The following is a 12,584-nucleotide window of genomic DNA, read 5'->3' on the forward strand; positions in this document are numbered from 1 at the left end:
AAAAAAAAAAAAAAAAAATTTTTTTTAAAACTTCAATTGTGATAAACCATACATTATATAAAATGTACCATCGTGACCATTTTCAAGCATACAGTTCAGTGGCATTAAGTACATTCATATTGTGCACATTACAGTGGCTCACGCCTATAATCCGAGCACTTTGGGAGGCCAAGACAGGAGGATTATTTGAGCCCAGGAGTTTGAGACTAGCTTGGGCAAGATGGCAAGGCCCTGTCTCTACGAAAGAGTGAAAAATAAAATTAGCCTGGCATGGTGCCACACGCATGTAGTCCCCAGCTTGGAGAGGCTGAAGCAGGAGGATCTCTTGAGCCCAGGAGTTCGAGGTTACAGTGAGCTGTGATTATACCACTGCACTCTAGCTTGGGTGACAGAACAAGACCTCATCTCTAAAAACAAAAAATAAAAAAAAAAGACAAAATAAACATACTGTTGTGCTACCATCACCACCATCCATCCCCAAAACACCATACCCCCCACCTGATTTTTGTATTTTATAGAGATGGGGTTTCACCATGTTGCCCAGGCTAGTCTTGAACTCCTGAAATTACAGGCGTGAGCCACTATGCCTGGCTCCAAGACCTCTTACAATCTTGCAAAATGGAATCTCTGTCCTCATCAAATGTTAACACCCCATTTACTACCACACCCAGCTCCCAGGCCCTGGAAATCTTAATTCCTGTACTTTTGCTAGACTTTTAGGTGTGGGCTATAGGAAATGTACTTTCCCTCTTTCCCCAGCATTCTGAGCTTAGCCCATGTAGGACAGGAAAATTTTCTCTTCCCTCCACCTATCCTGGGTTCATTGGCAGAGGCCCTGTAAATTGGACTGACAGAAGACAGATTAACAAGAGAAAAACAAACAAGCTTATTAGCACATGCACCACGCACGCACGCACGCACACACACACACACACACACACACACACGAGAGCACTCAGAGATGAGTAACTCAAAGAGGGGGTGAACATCTGGGCTTCTATCCTTATCAAAGAACAATACATTTGTAGAGAAGTGATAAGATAAAGGACAAGGACTTTGAGCTTCTAGTTACAGCAAACTGTGGGAAGGAAAGTCATCTATGGGTAGAGTGGAAGATAAGGGTGGTTAGTAAGGTTTGTTATGTAGGATCCTCTAGTGTTTTCTCCTGCGGATGAGCATCTAGAATTGTCTCTGGTGATTAGCTTCTGTCCTTCCCAGCAGACAGAAGGGGGGGTGTCTTTGCCAGTTTGGAGGGCAGAGAGTTTTTCTTGCATCTGCATCTTCTCAGTTGCTGTCAATTCCAATTAATCCTGATGTCAAAGTGTGTATTTTGGAGCAGCACATTCTGAATCCCTTCACCTACGAATAAGGAATTTCTACTCTCTTCCCCTTCACTCCAGCCTGTGGAAGGGAAGACGGAAACTTTTTGGTGGGTGTCTAGAGAGGAGAAGCGAGGGTTTCTGGCTCTTTTACGATTTGGGGAAGTAACGGGCTGTCTAAGACATAGTCATTGTATTCTTCTGTCATTTCAGGGGCTGTGATTAACTCACACGTGCCTATGATTGGGTGAAACTGGGGTAAGATTAGGAAAAAACCTATTGGAAAGCAGAGGAAAAACCCTTTTCCCCAGTGAGGTTAAACACTGGTAAACTGCCATCTTGCTGTCTGGCTGACTGTACTGTGAATTGCTTCAGAACGCAGGAGGAGAAGACAGGAGTGCTGTTTATTCCCTGCTGCCCCCCACGGCCTCTCCACGAGCCTGCGAGCCCTGTGATGCCGTGCATTTGCAGTGCAGCCTGCGAGCCCTGTGATGCCGTGCATTTGCAGTGCTGAGCACGTTTTGGTCAGTTTGCCTATATGTCTTTGAAGATCCCTGAATTCAAGCTTCTGCTTATCATATGCCAGTTGTTGGTAAGCAACAGCCAGTTCTTTTATCATTAATAACCAGCACTTTCCTATTTTGCCCAGAACTTAATTTACAAATCAATCAATCAGTCCCTACCACGGTTCTTCTGGGGGCTGTGACAGTTTCCCCTGTGAGAAGCAGCCAGATCGCAGATTGGTGGCAGTAACTGGAGAACGACTGTCTGGGGGGCATGTGGTTGATTTGGGGCTCAAGTGGGAAAGAACCATCCTACTTGCAGCCATTGCTTCTTTCCTTTATACTTTTTCATTTTGAAATAATATTGGACTTAGAGAAAACTTGACAGATAGGACAGCGAGTTCTTATATCCTCACCCAGCATTCCCAGCGTTCACATCTTTCATAGCCAGGGCAAAATAATCAAACCCAGGAAATTAGCAGTGACATGATGCAAAATAAGCTACAGACCTAAATTGAATTTGGTCAGTTGCCCCACTAATACCCTTTTTCTCTTCCAGGATCCCATCTAGGAGCCCTCCTGCATTCAGTTGTTGTAGCTTCTTAGTCTCCTCCAATCTGGGACTGTCTCTCAGTGACCCGAACACAGCTCTGCAGAATCCTGGTCAGTTATTGCTGTGGAATGTCTGTTGGTCTGGGGCCGTCTGATGTTCTCTCATGATCTGATTGAGGCTACACTTTTAGCAAGAATACTGCATAAATAATGCCGTGCCCTCAGTGCAATGCATCCCCGCGGGGCTTCGTCATTCGATACGTCCTCTTCTTGGGGATGTGAACGCCCATCACCCAGTAAAGTGCTGCCCGCTGGGTTTCTCCGCTGGTGCAGTGCGATTCTCAATGAGGGAGTTATTTCAAGACAATGTAAATATCCTGTTTCTCCTCAAGCTTTTCCCCACCAATATTAGCGTCCATCGGTGGGTCTTGCCTACAATAATACTTTATCTGGATTTATTGATTATTCATAAAAAGTTTTATATTCATACAGGAATTTCTACAGGCATTTTTATGAATTGTCCTATTTATAGCTATCCTGCATATGAGTGATAAGAACAATGACAATAGGAATAACAATAATAATCGTTTTTGAGTTAAATAAGGACCTGACAAATTGCAGGGCTCATTAAATGTTAACCATTATTTATTTATTTATTTATTTTGAGACAGGGTCTTGCCCAGGCTGGCGTGCAGTGGTGCAATCTTGGTTCACTGCAACCTCCTCCTTCTGAGTTCAAGCAACTCTCCTACCTCAGCCTCTTGAGTAGCTGGGACTATGGGCATGCACCACCATGCCTGACATATTTTTTGTGTCTTTTGTAGAGATGGGGTCTTGTCATGTGGGCCAGGCTGGTCTCGAACTCCTGGGCTCAAGTGATCTGCCTGCCTCGGACTCCCAAAATGTTGGGATTATAGGTGTGAGCCACTGCACCTGGTCTGCTATTGTTCTTATCCCTCACATGCAGTATAGCTATAAATAGGACAATTCATAAAGATGCCTGCAGAAATTCATTCAGAAGAAATTCCTCATTGATGGAGTGGGAATAATATCTATTTTACAGAATGAAATATATGTGAAAACATATGTATATATAATTTTTTGAAATGTTAAGTGTACCTTCTTCAAACATTTGTTCTTAAACGCTTCCTCTCCTACCTCCTGAATGAACTTTGTCACTAATTATACTACTTTTTTTTTTTTTTTTAAATTTGAGATGGAGTCTTGCTCTGTCACCCAGGCTAAAGTGCAGTGGCACCATCTCAGCTCACTGCATCCTCCTCCTCCCGTGTTCAAGCAATTCTTGTGTCTCAGCCTCCCAAGTAGCTGGGACTACAGGCGCACACCACCACGCCCAGCTAAGTTTTGCATTTTTAGTAGAGATGGGGTTTCACCATTTTAGCCACGCTGATCTTAAACTCCTGACCTTAGGTGATCCGCCCACCTCGGCCCCCCAAAGTGCTGGGATTACAGGTGTGAGCCACCACACTAGCCTACTTTTTTTCAAGTCTTAATAACAATTTGTTGATTATTAAGGATACTTTTTGTATATAATACTTTGCTGAGTTTCTAAAGTTTTTATGTAACAAACATGTATTCCTTACATATTTTATAATGTAACCCTTAAGCCCTGCTCAAAGTGGAGTGAAAATCTTACTGTGTAGAGGAGACATGATACTTTTTTCCCATTCTTCGCATCTAAATGCACAGTTGTTTCCTCTTGGGCACACATACTTGCTTGTTTATACATTAAAATGCTGTTAGGTCGATTATTTTATCGGCATTTTAAAATACACATACCAGGAAAATGTGATCAGTTAAAATTTTCCCAATACAGTAAAAAATTTTAATTTACATATGTTTTGGCTTTGAGAAACAAGATTGCTTAAACAAACTCTCTTAAGACCTTCCAGTGCTGTAGACCAGGTACTAGATTAAATTAAACAAGTCGCATTTCCTTACCTAAGCGTAACTGTGTAGGAGTATTAGTGCTGCATTAAAACATCATTTGTTCACCATACTTTGTTAAAACCTTGAATGGACTTTTAACCCAAATTGGTTTAATTCAGAAAAGTCTTTCTACAGAAGTAAACCTTAAAAGCATCATTATTCAAGGCCGGGTAAGGTAGCTCATGTGTGTAATCCCAGCATTTTGGGAGGCCAAGGCACGGGCAGATCACGAGGTCAGGAGTTCGAGACCAGCCTGACCAACATGGTGAAAACCCGTCTCTACTAAAAATACAGAAGGTAGCGGCCAGGCGCGGTGGCTCACACCTATAATCCCAGCACTTTGTGAGGCTGAGGCAGGTGGATCACCTGAGGTCGGGAGTTCGAGACCAGCCTGGCTAACATGGTGAAATCCCGTTTCTACTGAAAAAAAAAAAAAAAAAATTAGCTGGGCATGGTGGCACGTGCCTGTAATCCCAGCTACTGAGGCAGGAGAATCGCTTGAACTCAGGAGGCGGAGGTTGCAGTGAGCCAAGATCGCACCACTGCACTCCAGCCTGGGTGACAGAGCAAGACTCTGTCTCAAAAAAAAAAAAAAAAAGGCCATCCAGCCTTAATTCTAGTTGAGATGAAGTGAACTGAGTGGCTGCAGGCTGTCTCTTCCTGAGGTTCTTCAGAAATCAGCCATGGCTTACATAAAGTCCATGCCCAGGGGCAGGACTAACACCAAGAAGCTTCTTAACAAGGGCCCAGATTCCAGACCCTCACACAAATTCTGGTGACTCAGCAGAGTTAAGTCCTCAAAGCAATTGTTTGCAGAGAATACCCGTTCCAGTTAAAATCTCCAGACTGTTAACTTGCTTAATGAGTGCCCTGTTGGGATGCGAAAAGATGCAGAGACCCTCGCCATCTATTGCCTCTCCTTTATCCGCTCAAGTAAGACCCATGCAGGGCACTCCTGCTGTGCAGGGAGCTCTCTTCATTGCAAAAGGGAAAAAGAAAAGTTGCATCTGTCAGGTTTTTGAAGGGCGCCTAGGATTTAGACTGGCAGTTTGCTTGATGCCTTTGAGAGCCTGAGGGAAGCTATGGGCCCTCTTCCCAGAAGCAGGTCCACAGATGTGTGATGTAGGGTGGGTGGTTCCTCCGTATCGTCTGCAAAGACTTTCTTGCCAATCTTTGGGAGATGTGATGGTTAATTTTAGGTGTCAACTTGACTGGGATAAGGGATGTCCAGATAGCTGGTAAAACATTATTTCTGGGTGTGTCTCTAAGGGTCTTTCTGGAAGAGATTGGCATTTGAATCCGCAAACTGAGTAAGGAAGATGCCCTCACCCAAAGTGGGTGGACCCTATCAAATCTGCTGAGGGTCTAGGTAGAAGAAGGCAGAAGAAAGGTGAACTCACTCTCTCTTCTGAAGCTGGGACACCCTTCTTCTCCTGCCCTTGGACATCAGAGCTCCAGGTTCTCCTGCCTTTGGACTCCAGGACTTATACCAGCAGCCCCCTGATTTCCCAGGATACCAGCCTCAGATGGAGGGTTACACCCTCAGGTCTGCTGGTCCTCAAGCCTGTGGACCTGGACTGAATTACACCATTGATTTCCCTGGCTCTCCAGCTTACAGATGGCAGACTGTGGGACTTCTCAGCTTCCATAATTACATGAGCCAATTCCCATAGTAAATTCCCTCTTCTATTACATAGAATTGCTGTGAGTACTGAGCTCATAACAATGGGATAATATATTTAAAAATTCCCCAAACAGCTCTGAGAACATGATAAGTGCTGTCTCAATATCGTCATTCAATGATCAATACATTCAACGGTTTCTTAGATTCCTTCTTGCTCTAAGAATCCGTGAATTTTTCTTTTTCTTTTTCTTTTTTTTTTTTTTTTTTTTGAGATGGACTCTCGCTCTTGTTACCCAGGCCGGAGTGCAGTGGTGTGATCTCAGCTCACTGCAACCTCCACCTCCCATATTCAAGTGATTCTCCTGCCTCAGCCTCCCGAGTAGCTGGAATTACAGGTGCCCGCCACCATGCCCGGCTAATTTTTGTATTTTTAGTAGAGATGGGGCTTCACCATGTTGGGCAGGCTGGTCTAGAACTCCTGGCCTCAGGTGATCCACCTGCTTTGGCCTCCCAAAGTGCTAGGATCACAGGCATGAGCCACAAAGCCTGGCCTATGCATCTTGATAACACTAAACCTATCTCTACGCATTAATCAATTACCATGTCCCAGATACTCATGGGGAGTTGACACACTTTATTTCACTTAATGACCCAAACAATCCTGTGAGTTGGATTATATCACTTGATTTCCACAGTGGAGAACAAGGTTGAGTAGCTTGCCCAAGATTAGTGGTGTGTTCATTCTCGAAGATGGTATGTCCAGAATCCAAACCGTCATCTGTCCAAATCACACACTGGGAGAAGTTATTTGCAGCATAGAAAACAAAGGATTAGTATCAGAATACAAGAGAAACTTTGCATATTAAGAAAGGAGACAAGAAATTCAAATCAAATGAATAGACAGTTTCTAGAAGAAATCCACTAGGTCAATGTATCTCTGATGAAATGCTCAGTCTCACTGGGTATAAGCAAATTCAAATAAAAGAATGAGCTACCACTGCATAGCTACCAGAAGTGCTGATGAAGACAGAGGAAAATGGGGACTCTTACCCACTGCAGATGATTGGTAGTCTCTTTGAGCTTTGAAGATATCCTTTTGCTGTCTTCTAACTGTCCAGATTGCTGTTGAGATGTCTTATGGTATTCTTCTTTCTGATTCTTTGTATGCCTATCAAATAAGATGGCTTGGGCAGCAAGGAACTGTAGAAGAGGAAGAACTTCTCCTCTGGTGTCTTAGGTTCTGCCACTGGGATCTGCTAATTAACCACCTGACAAAAGACAGATTAACAGTAGAAGAGGAATACAAATGTCATCTGATGTTTTCATATGTACATGGAAGCTTCCATAGAATAGAAGTGAAGACCCAAAGAGAAGCTAGACCCAGAGGCCTGTATACCATTTTAACAAAGAGTGATGAATTGTGGAGACAGGACAAAGGAAAAGGATTTGTGCTTCTAGGAGCAGTAAATTGTGGGCAGGTAAATTTCTGGGGAGACCAATGGATGGTAAAAGGGTTATTTAATAGGTCTGTTTGTGCAGACTCATCTCCACGCTTTCCCCACTCCAGTAATAAAGGTTGTCTTTCCCTTCCTGATATAAGAGCAGGGGATGCCTTCACAGCGGGAAATGTATGCCTTGTTTTGTCAGCAGATAGAGAAAGGTAGAGAGGTTTTCTTTTTTTTGAGACAGAGTCTTGCTCTGTCGCCCAGGCTGGAGTGCAGTGGCCGGATCTCAGCTCACTGCAAGCTCCGCCTTCCGGGTTTACGCCATTCTCCGGCCTCAGCCTCCCGCGTAGCTGGGACTACAGGCACCTGCCACCTCGCCCGGCTATTTTTTTGTATTTTTTAGTAGAGACGGGGTTTCGCCGTGTTAGCCAGAATGGTTTCGATCTCCTGACCTTGTGATCCACCTGTCTCGGCCTCCCAAAGTGCTGGGATTACAGGCTTGAGCCACCGCGCCCGGCCTAGAGAGCTTTTCTTGAGTCTGCTGCTTTTCAATTGCCTTCAGCTCAAAATAATCCTTATGCTAAAGAGGCATAGTTTGGGTGACTCTCTTCGGAACATAATATCTGTCTAAGAATAGTATAGGTATGTTGATTGCTTCCTTAGTAGGAGGACTGGAAGTAAGCCATCCCAAGGCTGAACTGGCACCTCCCCGTGCTCACCAGGGCCCAGGCTCCTTTCCGCTCTCTGCTCCTCCATCCTCAGCATGTTGATGATGTCACACTTCAAGGAGATAAGATGACTGTGCCAGCTCCAAACGTCACAGCCTGAGTCACAAGGAGAGAAGCAAGAAAATTACACCATTCCCAGCAAACACCTCCCTGAATTTGCTTGGTCAGGACTGTGCCATACCGCACAGTTCAATAGCTGGCCAAGGGGCCCCCTGTGCCTGGTGCAATCATGATTCTTCCCTCCGGAGGGCCGCGCTACAGGCCCCCAAACCTGGCTTCTGTTAACAGGCAGGAAAGGGAAGATGGCTGTTTGGCAGACTACCTGCAGTGTCTGTTGTAGTAGAGGAAGTTTTTTTCCGCCCTCTGGAAGTTTAGGATTATCAGTTCTCTCTGGTGTTTTGGGTGGAATTAAGCCTCATTTCCTTGCAGACAGACTTGGCTAGGAAATTTAGCTGAAGTGGAGGCATTTGATGAAAAACCTTGATAGAATAAGAATCTGTTAAAACAGATACTTTTAAAAGAACAACCTTGAGCTAGACATTAGATATTGTTTAGATAGATAAGAAAGTTTAGTAACAAATCTGTTAAATCTACAGTTATTCTGTACCTTATCATCATAAAATAAGCTTCTGGCTACATCTTTTTGTTAAGAAGTGTAAGGGCTAGCCTTGTGTTAATAGTTTCAAGGACTGTTTTCTTGTAACCTTGAGACTTGCTTATGTTTGTCACAAAATGGTCCAAATTTTTAGACTATTTGATACAGACAAGTATAGACTGGGTTTGTTCTTATTAAAAACTAACTTTTAGCCAGGTGCGGTGGCTCATGCCTATAATCCCAGCACTTTGGGAGGCCGAGGCGGTCAAATCACCTGAGATCGGGAGTTTGAGACCAGACTGACCAACATGGAGAAACTCTGTCTCTACTAAAAATACAAAAAAAAAAAAAAAAAAAAAAAATAGCCGGGCGTGGTGGTGCATGCCTGTAATCCCAGCTACTCTGGAGGCTGAGGCAGGAGAATCGCTTGAATCTGGGAGACGGAGTTTGCAGTGAGTTGAGATCACGCCATTGCACTCCAGCCTGGGCAACAAGAGCGAAACAACGTCTCAAAAATAAATAAATAAATAAATAAATAAATAAATAAATAAATAAAAGGGCTGGGCACGGTGGCTCACGCCTGTAATCCGAGGTGGGTGGATCACTAGGTCAATAGATTGAGACCATTCTGGCCAACATGGTGAAACCCCATCTCTACTAAAAATACAAAAATTAGCCAGGCATGGTGGCAGGCACCTGTAGTCCCAGCTACTTAGGAGGCTGAGGCAGGAGAATTGCTTGATAGATAATCGCGAGATTCGGTAAAAAAAAAAAAAATTTTTTTTTTTTTTTTTTGAGACAGAGTTTCACTCTGTCACCCAAGCTGGAGTGCAGTGGTGGAGTCTTGGCTCACTGCAACCTCCGCCTCCCGGGTTCAAGAGATTCTCAGTCTCCCAAGTAGCTCCAATTTTTTAGATATTGCACTGCTGAGAATGAGTCTCTATATTTCTTATATTTTCTCTTCTAGTTTCCATCTCTCTATCCCTCTTACTCTGATATTTCCTTAATTTTGTCTCCCACCTACCTACTTAACTTTGTTTAAAAAAAAACAGCTGGGTACACTGGCTTATGTCTGTAATTCCAGCACTTAGGGAGGCCGAGGCAGGCAGATCATCTGAGGTCAGGAGTTTGAGACTAGCCTGGCCAACATGGTGAAACCCCATCTCTACTAAAAATACAAAAATTAGCTGGGTGTGGTGGTGCATGCCTGTAATCCCAACTACTCAGGAGACTAATGCAGGAGAATCACTTGAACCCAGGAGGTGGAGGTTGCAGTGAGCCAAGATCACGCCACTGCACTCCAGCCTGGACAACAGAGATAGACTCCATCTCAAAAAAAATAAAAATAAATACATAATAGGCTATTTCCAAGAGCTCTGTCCCTGATTATTCTCAATTCATGAGTGCAGATTTTATCTTCCAGTTCTGATGGTATCTAACCACAGGATGATGTGTGAATACTTTGCTACCTGAATTGTCTCTGTTTGTTCTGCCGTGTCTGCTCCCCCCGCCCTAGTAATCCTTGTCTATCTGCTCCTATTTAAGACTAAGGCACTAGGACGCTGGTTGTGCTGCGTGTGTGTGAAGGAAGCCTGAGGCTTGGGGGGTCCCACCAGAGCGTGCTTGGCAGGAAGCCAAGTCTCCGCTCCACAGATCACACCTACGGGTCTTTTCTCCAGGAACTGTTCTCAGAGGAGTGGCACCTGGCAGTGAGACCCTGCCTGTCAGAGTTCTGGAAGAGAGCAAATGTGCTGGACACAGACGCCGTGCATAGACGGCTCCCGGGCAGATTCTGTTGTCCTAGCTGGCAGCAGGCCACCCTCGGCTGTCAGCTCCCGCGAGGCCCGCCTCCCTCGGAGGGAGCTCTGGACAGCCTTTCTGGGCGCCCGCATGGGTGCCTGATGGAGGCGAGCCTGCCGTCTACTGGAGCAGCCCGGGTAGGTCTGCCACGGTGTAGACAGAGACCAGGGAGAGGCCGCACAGCCGGGCAGGGAACTGGGCCCCTACTCATTACTGTGCGCAGCACCCCGGGGGCGCAGGCAGTTCTACCCTGGGCTGCAGGAGCCTGGCGAGGGGCGCGGCCCTCCCTCAACCAGGGCAGGAGCCGTGGGTCCCCAGCCAGGTTTCCTTCCTACCGACCAGTCGATGTGAAGGTCCCAACAGGCTTGAGCCCGGTTGTCCACAGCGGAAGCCTCAGTCATTTATTTCTCAGTGAAGTCCCTGCAGGGACTTGGGCGGCTCCTTTCCCCTGTCCCCTACAGGCGCTTCCTGGGATCAGCTCCCACATAGCTGCTTGCACTTCAGTCCTTCTCTCAGGGTCTGCTTCTGAGGGGGCTGGAACCCACACACGTGGTAGTAGAGATTCAATTAGATAGGGGGACGCGTACTGTCAGACCTCAGTGTGCTACAAGACACCCTCTCTGCCGGGCCCTGGGCTCGAACCATCCGCGCTCCTGCCAGGGCGTTAATGACGGCCCTAAATGTCGCCCCTGCTCTTGCTGCGTGAGGCGGTAGAGCCGACTGTAGTACCTTATTTCGCAGACGAGGAAACAGGCTCAGAGAGCTGCCCGAGGTCACATGGCTAAGAAACTGAGAGAACACTACTGAAATTCCAATTTCCAATTCCATCTTCCTGACTCCGAAGCCCTAGGCTTTTGTTTTTGTTTTTGTTTTGAGACAGAATCTCGCTCTGTCGCCGACTGGAATGCAGTGGCGCAGTCTCAGCTCACTACAGCCTCCACCTCCAGGGTTCAAGTGATTCTTGGCGCCCCAGCCTCCCAAGCGTCAGCTTCCCAAGCTGCTGGGATTACAGGTGCGGCCACCGCGCCCAGCCTTTTTTTTTTTTTTTGTATTTTAGTAGAGAGGGGGTTTCGCCATGTTGGCCATGGCTGGTCTTGAACTCCTGGCCTCAAGCAATCCACCTTGGCCTCCCAAAGTGCTAGGATTACAGGCATGAGTCACTGCACCCGGCGGAAAGCCCTATGATCTTTTCTTTTCTTTTCTTTTCTTTTTGAGACAGAGTCTTGCTCTGTTGCCCAGGCTGGGGTGCAATGGCACGATCTTGGCTCACAGCAACCTCCGCCTCCTGGGTTCAAGGGGTTCTCCTGCCTCAGCCTCCCTAGGAGCTGGGATTACAGGCACCCACTGGCTAATTTTTAGTATTTTTAGTAGAGACGGAGTTTTGCCATGTTGGCCAGGCTGATTGGCTGATCTCGAACTCCTAACCTCAGGTGATCCACCCGCCTCGGCCTCCCAAAGTGCCGGGATTACAGGCCTGAGCCACCGCGCTGGGCCGGAAAGCCCTATGTTCTTAACATTGAAGAGTCTGCTCTGCCTGGAAAGAAATCAGATAAAGAGCAATTCAAAAACAACAAAAGTTGGGAGGTCGAGGCGGGCGGATCACGAGGTCAGGAGATCGAGACCATTCTAGTCAACATGATGAAACCCCGTCTCTACTAAAAATACAAAACTTAGCTGGGCATGGTGGCATGCACCTGTAGTCCCAGCTACTCTGGGAGGCTGAGGCAGGAGAATCGCTTGAACCTGGGAGATGGAGGCTGCAGTGAGCCGAGATCCTGCCACCGCACTCCAACCTAGAGACAGAACGAGACTCTATCTCAAAAACAACAACAACAACAAAAGAATATTCATCAACAAAGTACTCAAGACTATAATACACATCTACTCTCTAAGAAATAAATTAGTTTCTCTCACTTTCTTGTTTTAAGAGTCATTTTTGACATAAAAGAGAAAAAAGCAGATACTGTAATTGGAAGGGGAAAAAACTTTACATTTAAAAGTAGAAGGTAGCCGGGCGCGGTGGCTCACGCCTGTAATCCCAGCTCTCAGGGAGGCAGAGGCGGGAGGA

At 46.0% G+C, this 12,584-nt stretch overlaps 1 pseudogene; it reads left to right on the top strand.

Annotated features, from left to right (window-relative positions):
- The window catches only part of LOC105547553, a 21,973-nt pseudogene that overhangs the window by 1,817 nt on the left and 7,572 nt on the right, over nucleotides 1-12,584 (top strand).

This window comes from Mandrillus leucophaeus, unplaced genomic scaffold (genome assembly GCF_000951045.1).
Source record: "Mandrillus leucophaeus isolate KB7577 unplaced genomic scaffold, Mleu.le_1.0 Scaffold391, whole genome shotgun sequence".
In the NCBI taxonomy this organism is placed as follows: Eukaryota; Metazoa; Chordata; class Mammalia; order Primates; family Cercopithecidae; genus Mandrillus; species Mandrillus leucophaeus.